Raw genomic sequence first — 10,709 nt, 5'->3', positions numbered from 1 at the left:
GCTGATATTAAACTTCCTGGCAGATTAAAACTGTGTGCCCGACCGAGACTCGAACTCGGGACCTTTGCCTTTCGCGGGCAAGTGCTCTACCAACTGAGCTACCGCAGCACGACTCAGGCCCGGTACCCACAGCTTTACTTCTGCCAGTATCACGTCTCCTACCTTCCAAACTTTACAGAAGTTCTCCTTCTACTTCTGTAAAGTTTGGAAGGTAGGAGACGAGATACTGGCAGAAGTAAAGCTGTGGGTACCGGGCGTGAGTCGTGCTTCGGTAGCTCAGTTGGTAGAGCATTTGCCCGCGAAAGGCAAAGGCCCCGAGTTCGAGTCTCGGTCGGGCACACAGTTTTAATCTGCCAGGAAGTTTCATAAATTTACCTTGTCTCTGGAGAACACTCTTACACACTAAGCACTTCCGGGACTCTCGTTCTATACCACCGAATACCCAAATATATTTGATTTCATTCTTTCGTTCTTGCTATGTACGATTCGTCCACTTCACCGATCGGTACACTGTGGTTCGTCACTATTACGTAACACTCTTCTCTGCAAAACCCAAAATAGTCGCACACGGTATTGTTAGATAAGTGAGTTTCCGATGCTGTTGCTTACAGGGTGTATTCCCTAATCTAGCAAGATACAAGAATAATGCTGGTCTGGATCGATAATTTGGAATAGTCAAACCACGAATTCTTCCTGATAGTCGTTCGTTTACGACAGTTTCAGCAATGAAATTATAAAGGCATTTCACTATCAGAACTCTTTTTACGAACTTCTATAGACCGCAGTGTACACAGTCCATCCTGTTGTCCTCCGGTGTTAGTCCATACTTCCGACGAAAATTCAAACAATTTTCTACATTGCATAAGCATGAGATTAGATTGTTCCACGTGAAATTACTCAACGTTGCCACAACGCCTTGTGAGAGCCAATGAGAAGGGCTACTGCTCTGTCACGCACATGATACAGACCTAAGCCGCCCCTGCAATGCAGGGAGATGATGGTCTCTTACCTTATCTTGAACAGCAAGCCGTGGCAAACAAATGAACCCAGTGCCACTAGCACGCGGCAGGCCATTATTGACGGAATATGAAGTGTCTGTGCCACGAGGGGGGTGGGGGTTGGGGGTTCGTGACGGCAACTATACGTTTACATATTGTGTCTGTTGCAGGAGACGAGTACTCGTAACGGTGACCTAAGACCCCAGCTCGTAGTTGGGAAAGTATGCGCCGGCAGTTGAGGTCAACTGCCCGCTGCAGATCAGTTGCGAAATGAAGTCCTAAGCATCGAATAGTATCAGATACACGAAAGGAGCAGCGCGGTCTCAGGAGCTATGTACCTATAGCAATGGCGCTCGATATGCGGACGTTAATGCAGCTACTAGCAGCATCGCCGTAGCTGGTAACCCATGGAAGTGACTCCGAGACCTCAGCACCTCTACGCACAACGATGACGAGATCGTCTGCATAAGCAGAGCAGCTGAATACATGGTCACCGAGAATCATCCCAGGGAGGCGCTGACGGAGGCCGCGGAGCAACAGTTCCATGTTGAAAGCATGCTTGTACAAAAGTGCAGAAAATGGGCAGCTTTGACGCACTGATCAACGGATAGAGATGAGAGGAGTGAGAAGGCCATTGTAGAGGAAGGAGACGCGTTACGACGTCGGCGGCAGTTTCAGGATAGCCCATAATTCAGAGCATCCCTTCCAGGTAGTCGTGATCGACCCTATCGAACGCCTAGCTGAATTCAAGAGCTGCCAAAAGTCCGTGCAGATGATGAACATAAGCAAGAGCGATTATGTCCCGATAGCGGCAGAGGGTAATGCGGATGTTAGGAGCGGCTTCCAGAGAAGTTTGATCGGGGGAAACCACGTAACGAGTTGTCCGTTTAAGCCACGCAGCCAACAGCCGAGTAAAGATCCTTGTATCGCTGTTGAGTAACGTCAAGGGGTGGTAATCGCATATCCGTGAAGTACGCCGAGGCTTGTATATGGGAATGAGGAAACCATCGAGGAAGCTGTCTGGAATCGCCACGAAAGGTGACACAAGGTCTTGACAAATTTCCGTCCACAATGGCGCCAGTAGGGTACGAAATGTCCGATAAAACTCCAGTGGGAGGCCGTCATGGCCAGGCGATCTGTTCGCAGAACCCGCCTGGATAGCATCATGGACTACGTCCTCTGTGAGCTTAGCAAGCAGATCCATCGTCGCATCCACGGGAACCGAGCCAAAGGAGAGTCTGGAGACCTCCTTATTGTTGGCAGGGTGGTGACGCTCAGAGTGCGTGGAGGGCAGACCCGATATCCCGTTGGGTGACAAAACACTGTCCATCATCGGTCGTAAGAACGCTAATCAGAGTCCTCCGACGGTGACGTCGTTCCGCTATGACACGATACATACACTCCTGGAAATTGAAATAAGAACACCGTGAATTCATTGTCCCAGGAAGGGGAAACTTTATTGACACATTCCGGGGTCAGATACATCACATGATCACACTGACAGAACCACAGGCACATAGACACAGGCAACAGAGCATGCACAATGTCGCCACTAGTACACTGTATATCCACCTTTCGCAGCAATGCAGGCTGCTATTCTCCCATGGAGACGATCGTAGAGATGCTGGATGTAGTCCTGTGGAACGGCTTGCCATGCCATTTCCACCTGGCACCTCAGTTGCACCAGCGTTCGTGCTGGACGTGCAGACCGCGTGAGACGACGCTTCATCCAGTCCCAAACATGCTCAATGGGGGACAGATCCGGAGATCTTGCTGGCCAGGGTAGTTGACTTACACCATTTAGAGCACGTTGGGTGGCACGGGATACATGCGGACGTGCATTGTCCTGTTGGAACAGCAAGTTCCCTTGCCGGTCTAGGAATGGTAGAACGATGGGTTCGATGACGGTTTGGATGTACCGTGCACTATTCAGTGTCCCCTCGACGATCACCAGTGGTGTACGGCCAGTGTAGGAGATCGCTCCCCACACCATGATGCCGGGTGTTGGACCTGTGTGCCTCGGTCGCATGCAGTCCTGATTGTGGCGCTCACCTGCACGGCGCCAAACACGCATACGACCATCATTGGCACCAAGGCAGAAGCGACTCTCATCGCTGAAGACGACACGTCTCCATTCGTCCCTCCATTCACGCCTGTCACGACACCACTGGAGGCGGGCTGCACGATGTTGGGGCGTGAGCGGAAGACGGCCTAACGGTGTGCGGGACCGTAGCCCAGCTTCATGGAGACGGTTGCGAATGGTCCTCGCCGATACCCCAGGAGCAACAGTGTCCCTAATTTGCTGGGAAGTGGCGGTGCGGTCCCCTACGGCACTGCGTAGGATCCTACGGTCTTGGCGTGCATCCGTGCGTCGCTGCGGTCCGGTCCCAGGTCGACGGGCACGTGCACCTTCCGCCGACCACTGGCGACAACATCGATGTACTGTGGAGACCTCACGTCCCACGTGTTGAGCAATTCGGCGGTACGTCCACCCGGCCTCCCGCATGCCCACTATACGCCCTTGCTCAAAGTCCGTCAACTGCACATACGGTTCACGTCCACGCTGTCGCGGCATGCTACCAGTGTTAAAGACTGCGATGGAGCTCCGTATGCCACGGCAAACTGGCTGACACTGACGGCGGCGGTGCACAAATGCTGCGCAGCTAGCGCCATTCGACGGCCTACACCGCGGTTCCTGGTGTGTCCGCTGTGCCGTGCGTGTGATCATTGCTTGTACAGCCCTCTCGCAGTGTCCGGAGCAAGTATGGTGGGTCTGACACACCGGTGTCAATGTGTTCTTTTTTCCATTTCCAGGAGTGTAGATGGACACTCTTGCACTAACCCATCTTTTGTTCGCGTCCCGACTATAGCTCCATCAAGGTGATGGCGAGAGAGGGATATGAACTGTGGCTTGGCACGATTCACTGTCGCCTGGTGCTCTGGCGAATACGGCATCACAGTATATTCCCAGAGAATGGTGAAATAGAATTCCCGAGCCTGTCGCCACCACGCCGCAACCTCCCTTCCGTAACCAGTGAAGACCTTGAGAAGAGCAGACTATGCACAGAACACCCACCAAAACAGGGCAGACTGATAAGCATCAGGGCGTCGACGACAAGTTGTCCACGTGTTATCGGTGATCTGCTGGCAGTCGGGTGAAGTAAGGTGGATCGTGTTAAGTTTCAATGGTCCACGGTCGTGCCACAGCCTTTGGTGGCAGAGATTTATGGCGCAGATACAAGTGTCATGGACAGAGAACGCAAAGGGGCAGACTTCAGCAGCCTGCACCTCACTGACAATATCGCGGGAGATGTAAACACGATCGAGTCGGCTGGAATAATGGCTAGTGAAATGCATAAACCCCGGACGATCGCCATGAACATGCTCCCAAGAATCCACTTGGCTGAGGTGTTGAAGAATTGTCGCTACCGTCACGCACGGAGAGGGACGTGGTAGTTTGGGTTCCTGGGTGCAGTTGAAATCTCCTCCCATGATAAATGCATCCTGTCGACCCAGGAAGAGAGGCTGACTGTCTCTGAGAAGAAGGTGGAACATTTTATTTATGGATTCTTCCGTCGCTTCTTGACAGAACATTTTCATACTGAGGATTGAATAACGGTTTTGACGACGGTGATTACCAGACCTAATTGAGAGAAGAAAGAATAATGATGAACATTAGCTCTTCTCCGCAGGGGTGGCAGTGGAAATCTCTCGGAGAAGAATATTCTCTACAGTTTCGAAATTTTTCAGGAGCAGTCCAATACTGGCAAACTGAGCTCCCCGAAATTCAAATACCTTTAAGCGCTATTGGTCTTAAGATATGAGTTCATCAGTCCCCTAGACTTAGAACTACTTAAACCTAACCAACCTAACACACATACATGCCCGAGGCAGGACTCGTCAAAAGGGTGGCTTCTTCGCTCTCTGCGAGAGCTCGTCACGGTATAATTTTCAGTACTTGGGCAAGCAACCTTTCGTTTTGACTACCTTATAAACTATATGATAAGAAACACAAATTACAATGAAAACTCTTGTGGTAATTTGGCCATTATGCGATATTTTCTGAGGTGCTCTGTTCAGTACTTCTAAATGTAAAATTTTTCATTTAGCTGTTAATCTATTAGAAAATCACGCGCTTAAAATCAAATTTACCTATCATACGTACTTCATAAATTACTTAAGTTTTTGGGATTTTTTCATTATTTTTTCCCAATAAATGTTGCAGTTTGAAGGCTAGGATACACAGTAAACATTTTTTTTCTTACATGATAGGAAAATCAATTTGATTTTGCTCTGCTAAGCTGTAGCCCCATTTTTATCACTTTTTGTTGAAATCAGTTATCTATTTCAGGGATCAGCATATATCAATCGCCACCCCTCCATCTGTAAAGGTCAAACTGCATCGGAGACCATTCATTGTGTGTCGTTATTAGCATCAATGACTCAGAATGGTCATACCATCCCACGAAACACTGGTGAGTAATTTTAGCATACGCCAGGAGACGAATGTATTACAAATTATGAATGATGGTAGTTATTGTAAAATAAATTTATTAATTCTATTTCTAATCACGGTCTGAAAACAACCTATCGATCGGCCAAAATAAGTGTAAGCATTGACATAATGTCCACGGAGAAGGTCTGGAAATATTTGTTGTGAAACAGATTTATTACTGTCGATCCACACTGAAGCGCTAAAGAAATTGGTATAGGCATGCGTATTCAAATACAGTGATATGTAACAGTTAGAATACAGCACTGCGTTCGGCGACGCCTGTATTAGACAACAAATGTCTGGCGCAGTTGTTAGTTCGGTTACTGCTGTTGCAATGGCAGAACATCAACATTTAAGCGAGTTTGTGAGCTTGAACGTGGTCTTATAGTCGGCGCAGGAGAGATGGGACACAGCATCTTCGAGGTAGCGATGAAGTGGGGATTTTCCCATGCGGCAATTTCACGAGTATACCGTATATCAGGAAGCCGGTAAAACATCAAATGTCCAACATCGCGGCGGCCGGAAAAAGATCCTGCCAAACGGAACCAACAACAACTGAAGAGAGTTGTTCAACGTGACGGAAGTGCAATCCTCCCGGAAATTGCTGTAGATTTCAGTGCTGGGCCACCAATAAGTGTCAGCGTGCGGACTATTCAACTAAACGTTATCGATATGGGCTGGCCCACTCGCGTACCCTTGATGACTGCACGACACAATGCTTTACGCCTCGCCTTTGCCCGTCAACAATAACGTTGGACTATTGATGACTGGAAACATGATGCCTAGTCGGACGAGTCTCGTTCCAATTTGAATCGAGCGATTGAACGTGTACGTGTATACAGAGAACCTCATGAAACCATAGGTCTACATGTCAGCAGGGAATTGTTCAAGCTGGTGGAGGCTCTGTAATGGTGTGAGGCGTATGTAGTTGGAGTGATATGTGACCCCTGACACAAAAAAATGGTTCAAATGGCTCTGAGCACTATGGGACTTAACATCTATGGTCATCAGTCCCCTAGAACTTAGAACTACTTAAACCTAACTAACCTAAGGACGTCACACAACACCCAGTCATCACGAGGCAGAGAAAATCCCTGACCGCGCCGGGAATCGAACCCGAGAACCCGGGCGCGGGAAGCGAGAACGCTACCGCACGACCACGAGCTGCGGACTGACCCCTGACACATCTACGTACGACTCTGACAGGTGATACGTACGTAAGCATCCTATCTTATCACGAGCATCCATTCATGTCCATTGTAGTGCATTCTACAGACTTGTGCAATTCCAGCAGGACCATGCGACACCCCACACGTCCATAATTGGTACAGAGTGGCTCCAGAAACATTCTTCTGTGTTTGGATACTTCCGCTGGCCACTGTGGCCGAACGGTTCTAGGCACTTCAGTCGCAGGTTCGAATCCTGCCTCGGGCATGGATGTGTGTGATGTCCTTAGCTTATTTAGTTTTAAGTAGTTATTTAGTTTTAAGTAATTCTAAATCTAGGGTTCTGATGACCTCAGATGTTAGGTCCCACACTGCTTAGAGCCATTTGAACCATTTTTTGAATACTTCCGCTGGCCGCCAAACTCTCCAGAAATGAACATTATACACCATACCTGGGATGCCTTGCGACGTGCTGGTCAGAAGAGACCTCCACTTCGTACTTTCACGGATTTATGGGCAGCCCTGCAGGATTTGTGGTGTCATTCCCTCCAGCACTATTTCAGAGATTAGTCGAGTTCATGCCACGTCGTGCTGCGGCACAGCTGTGTGCTCGTAGGGGCCTACATTTTTCATATTGCCTGCAAGGCAACTGACAACAGATGGCGTCTGGCACATTCGTCTCATCGGAAAGAAAATTTCATATCCAAACTAAACTAACAATTTTTAAATATTATATGGCGGGAACACTCTTCTTAATCAGGTATTTCCTGCAACAGAAGTCTCAAAGTACAAACAATATAAATTATTAATTCAGTTTGGATAGGTATTTTTCACTCTTATGGGACAAATATACTAGACGTCACATGATGGCAGATGCCATGCTGGCTATCTGAACAATGTGGAATCTACTGCACCACCATTTTATCTTGTGATGCAGCATGCAAATTTTGTTGACAAGTTGAATGGGCTCCTCTTGTAGCCGATACAGTTAGGCACTTTCGACTACAATTAGTGTTTGACGCTATGCTGTAATAACAACAGAGTATATCGTCGAATATACGCTGATAAGTTATTTTATTTACATATAGAGATCTGAGTATCATTCACTTGAATTGAAACTGTTCATTTAAAAGGAGCTAGAGCAGTCTAGAATGACAATAAAAATATGTTTCACAATATGTACCGTTTGAAATGGTCTGATTTTGCAGCTAAGTAGAAGAAACCCAGAACCTATCCGCCTCGCAAAGATCTGTGATGTTGGTCACCGTTCTCAAGTACAATTACGCAAACGTGTTCAGGGTAACATATCAACATTTATCACAGATACTCTTTCCGGCTTACACATGGGCACTAGCTTCAGTTTCAACTGAAGGTATAGACAGGAAATACTGTATAAGATACTCCAGTCGTGACCAGCCATATAACATCGGCTACAGTTAGATTCATTCCCAAACATGGCTAGAAAGTATATCCAGTGTGAGCAGGCATTATTTGTATGACTCAAACGAAATGGTACTATGGAATCGCTCTTAACTCTGACACAGGCTGCTACTGGTCGAAGACGACTATCTTGGCTCTGAACATTCTATAACGACATGGGCTTGATGCTGTGAAGCAGGTCACATATGGCAGTACGTTAATCCAGAATTGTGGCATGCCGCTTACCAGGCACCGCCGTTTTCCTGCTGCCCAGTGCCTGGACAATGACCATAATCAGGGATAAGTCACATACTTCTGCAGATGCTCCATCAAAAAAAAATGCTTTTGTTGTGTATAAATAATGGCCACCCACCCAGGCTGAACATGCGTCGCAGCATCTAGTTATCGAACGGTAAACAGCCACAGTGTCGGCCTCTGCCATGAGGTTGCTGGTGCTCTGCCATTATCCTGATAGTACCACCCACCAGGGCGTCGAGCCGCCAAGGGTCGAACTGTGGCGCTCCTAGCCACAGAGCCACAGGTGTGCTCACTAGCGCCCGTCGCCACTAGTCAGCCGCCTGTCTGGGATTCACTCCCTGGATAACCTGCACCCATCAGTTGTCACAGCAGTGGCTGGAGTCCTACTACAACGTTTCACAATTGGGATTTGTGGATCGGGACGCTCCTTCCAGCACAAACTGACGTGTTTGGGTATAACAAATGAATTATAGTTTCTGAGCTGCTTTTCATCGTGACCCACCATCATCCAGTAAAGGATACCCACACCCCTGCAAGTGTCGTGAGTAATGCTGATGGAGGCCACAGTAGTGGAACGACTTTTGCACCAGCAAAAAGCAATGTCACGTAGTAGCAGCATGTGCACTGCACTGTATAACCGCGTAGGTAGGGGGGGAAGGTCCTTGTGTATATTGGATTTACCTCTTTCAATTGTCCTATTTTTCATTATGTCATGTACAGTTTTGTTTGTGGTACTTAGGAAGGGCCCAAAGGATGAAGCAATGAAACCAGTTGTGTGTACACACTGCAACCTACCAGGTCATTTGGCCCCCTGCACTGAATCACACTTCGTGGTATACTATGTATTCCAGCAAAGAGGACTTAATGGTAGGGAGTGTACGGAGAAGGCTTAGAGGAGACGTGTAATGCCATGGGTACCAATGAATTTTAGGCCAATATGGATTAGGGTGACTGAAGACAGTTTTGAGCCGGGGGAAAAATTGCTCTTTTGAAGAGCGCGCCGCAGCGCGTAGTGTGAAGCAGTCGCCCTCCGTTTCTGGCGGTAGCGCCGCTATGGCAATCGCAGCCTTGGTGTTCAAATGGTTCAAATGGCTCTGAGCACTATGGGACTTAACATCTGAGGTCATCGGTCCCCTAGAACTTAGAACTACTTAAACCTAACTAACCTAATGACATCACACACATCCATGCCCGAGGCAGGATTCGAACCTGCGACCGTAGCAGTCACGCGGTTCCGGACTGAAGCGCCTAGAACCGCTCGGCCAGCAACTTTGGTGTCTCCCTCTGGGGGGAAAGGGGGAAAAGTTGCTGTTCACGTGCATTTAAGGGGCGCTATGAGCTCGCCAGGGTCAGTTGGTCAGTCTGAGTCTGTCTCTCCTCCGCATTTGTAAGGCAGTCTGTTGTCCGCAGAGCTAGTATGTCTATCGTTCGGATCAATCTTTAAAGCTGGATAAATGAGAGTCTTTCCACTCTGCCAGTAAGAGAACTCAGCGAGGGGACGCCCGGTCGGGGCTTAGTTCCTGCATCTGAGTCTGCGCATTAGGCCGCCAGTCTGCTCGAGGCTGCTCAGGCAGTGTTATTGGCGGTTGGATCGATCGGTTGGTCGGTCGCGCACTGAGACACAAGATGACTTGTCCGCCTTGAGCGTCGGCGCATGTGAGGTCTCCACGTGAATCGAGTAGGCCGCGCCGTATACCGAAGAGTAGTGGCTTCGCGGTCGACACGAGAGCAACAGGAGTCAACCCACGACATCTACATCTACATCTACATCTATACTCCGCGAGCCACCTTACGGTGTGTGGCGGAGGGTACTTATTGTACCACTATCTGATCCCCCCTTCCCTGTTCCATTCACGAATTGTGCGTGGGAAGAACGACTGCTTGTAAGTCTCTGTATTTGCTCTAATTTCTCGGATCTTTTCGTTGTGATCATTACGCGAGATATATGTGGGCGGTAGTAATATGTTGCCCATCTCTTCCCGAAATGTGCTCTCTCGTAATTTCGATAATAAACCTCTCCGTATTGCGTAACGCCTTTCTTGAAGTGTCCGCCACTGGAGCTTGTTCAGCATCTCCGTAACGCTCTCGCACTGACTAAATGTCCCCATGACGAATCGCGCTGCTTTTCGCTGGATCATGTCTATCTCTTCTATTAATCCAACCTGGTAAGGGTCCCATACTGATGAGCAATACTCAAGAATCGGACGAACAAGCGTTTTGTAAGCTACTTCTTCCGTCGATGAGTCACATTTTCTTAGAATTCTTCCTATGAATCTCAACCTGGTGCCTGCTTTTCCCACTATTTGTTTTATGTGATCATTCCACTTCAGATCGCTCCGGATAGTAACTCCTAAGTATTTTACGGTCGTTACC

At 48.3% G+C, this 10,709-nt stretch overlaps 1 non-coding gene across 1 annotated transcript; it reads left to right on the top strand.

Annotated features, from left to right (window-relative positions):
- Positions 1-264: 264 nt before the first annotated feature.
- On the top strand, positions 265-339 carry Trnas-cga. The gene has a single exon. It is a non-coding gene; the product is annotated as a tRNA-Ser (tRNA).
- Positions 340-10,709: the final 10,370 nt, after the last annotated feature.

The sequence above is a fragment of the Schistocerca piceifrons genome, chromosome 1 (genome assembly GCF_021461385.2).
Source record: "Schistocerca piceifrons isolate TAMUIC-IGC-003096 chromosome 1, iqSchPice1.1, whole genome shotgun sequence".
NCBI lineage: Eukaryota > Metazoa > Arthropoda > Insecta > Orthoptera > Acrididae > Schistocerca > Schistocerca piceifrons.
Note: the sequence above shows the minus strand (reverse complement) of the source record. Positions and strands in the feature narration are given on the sequence as shown.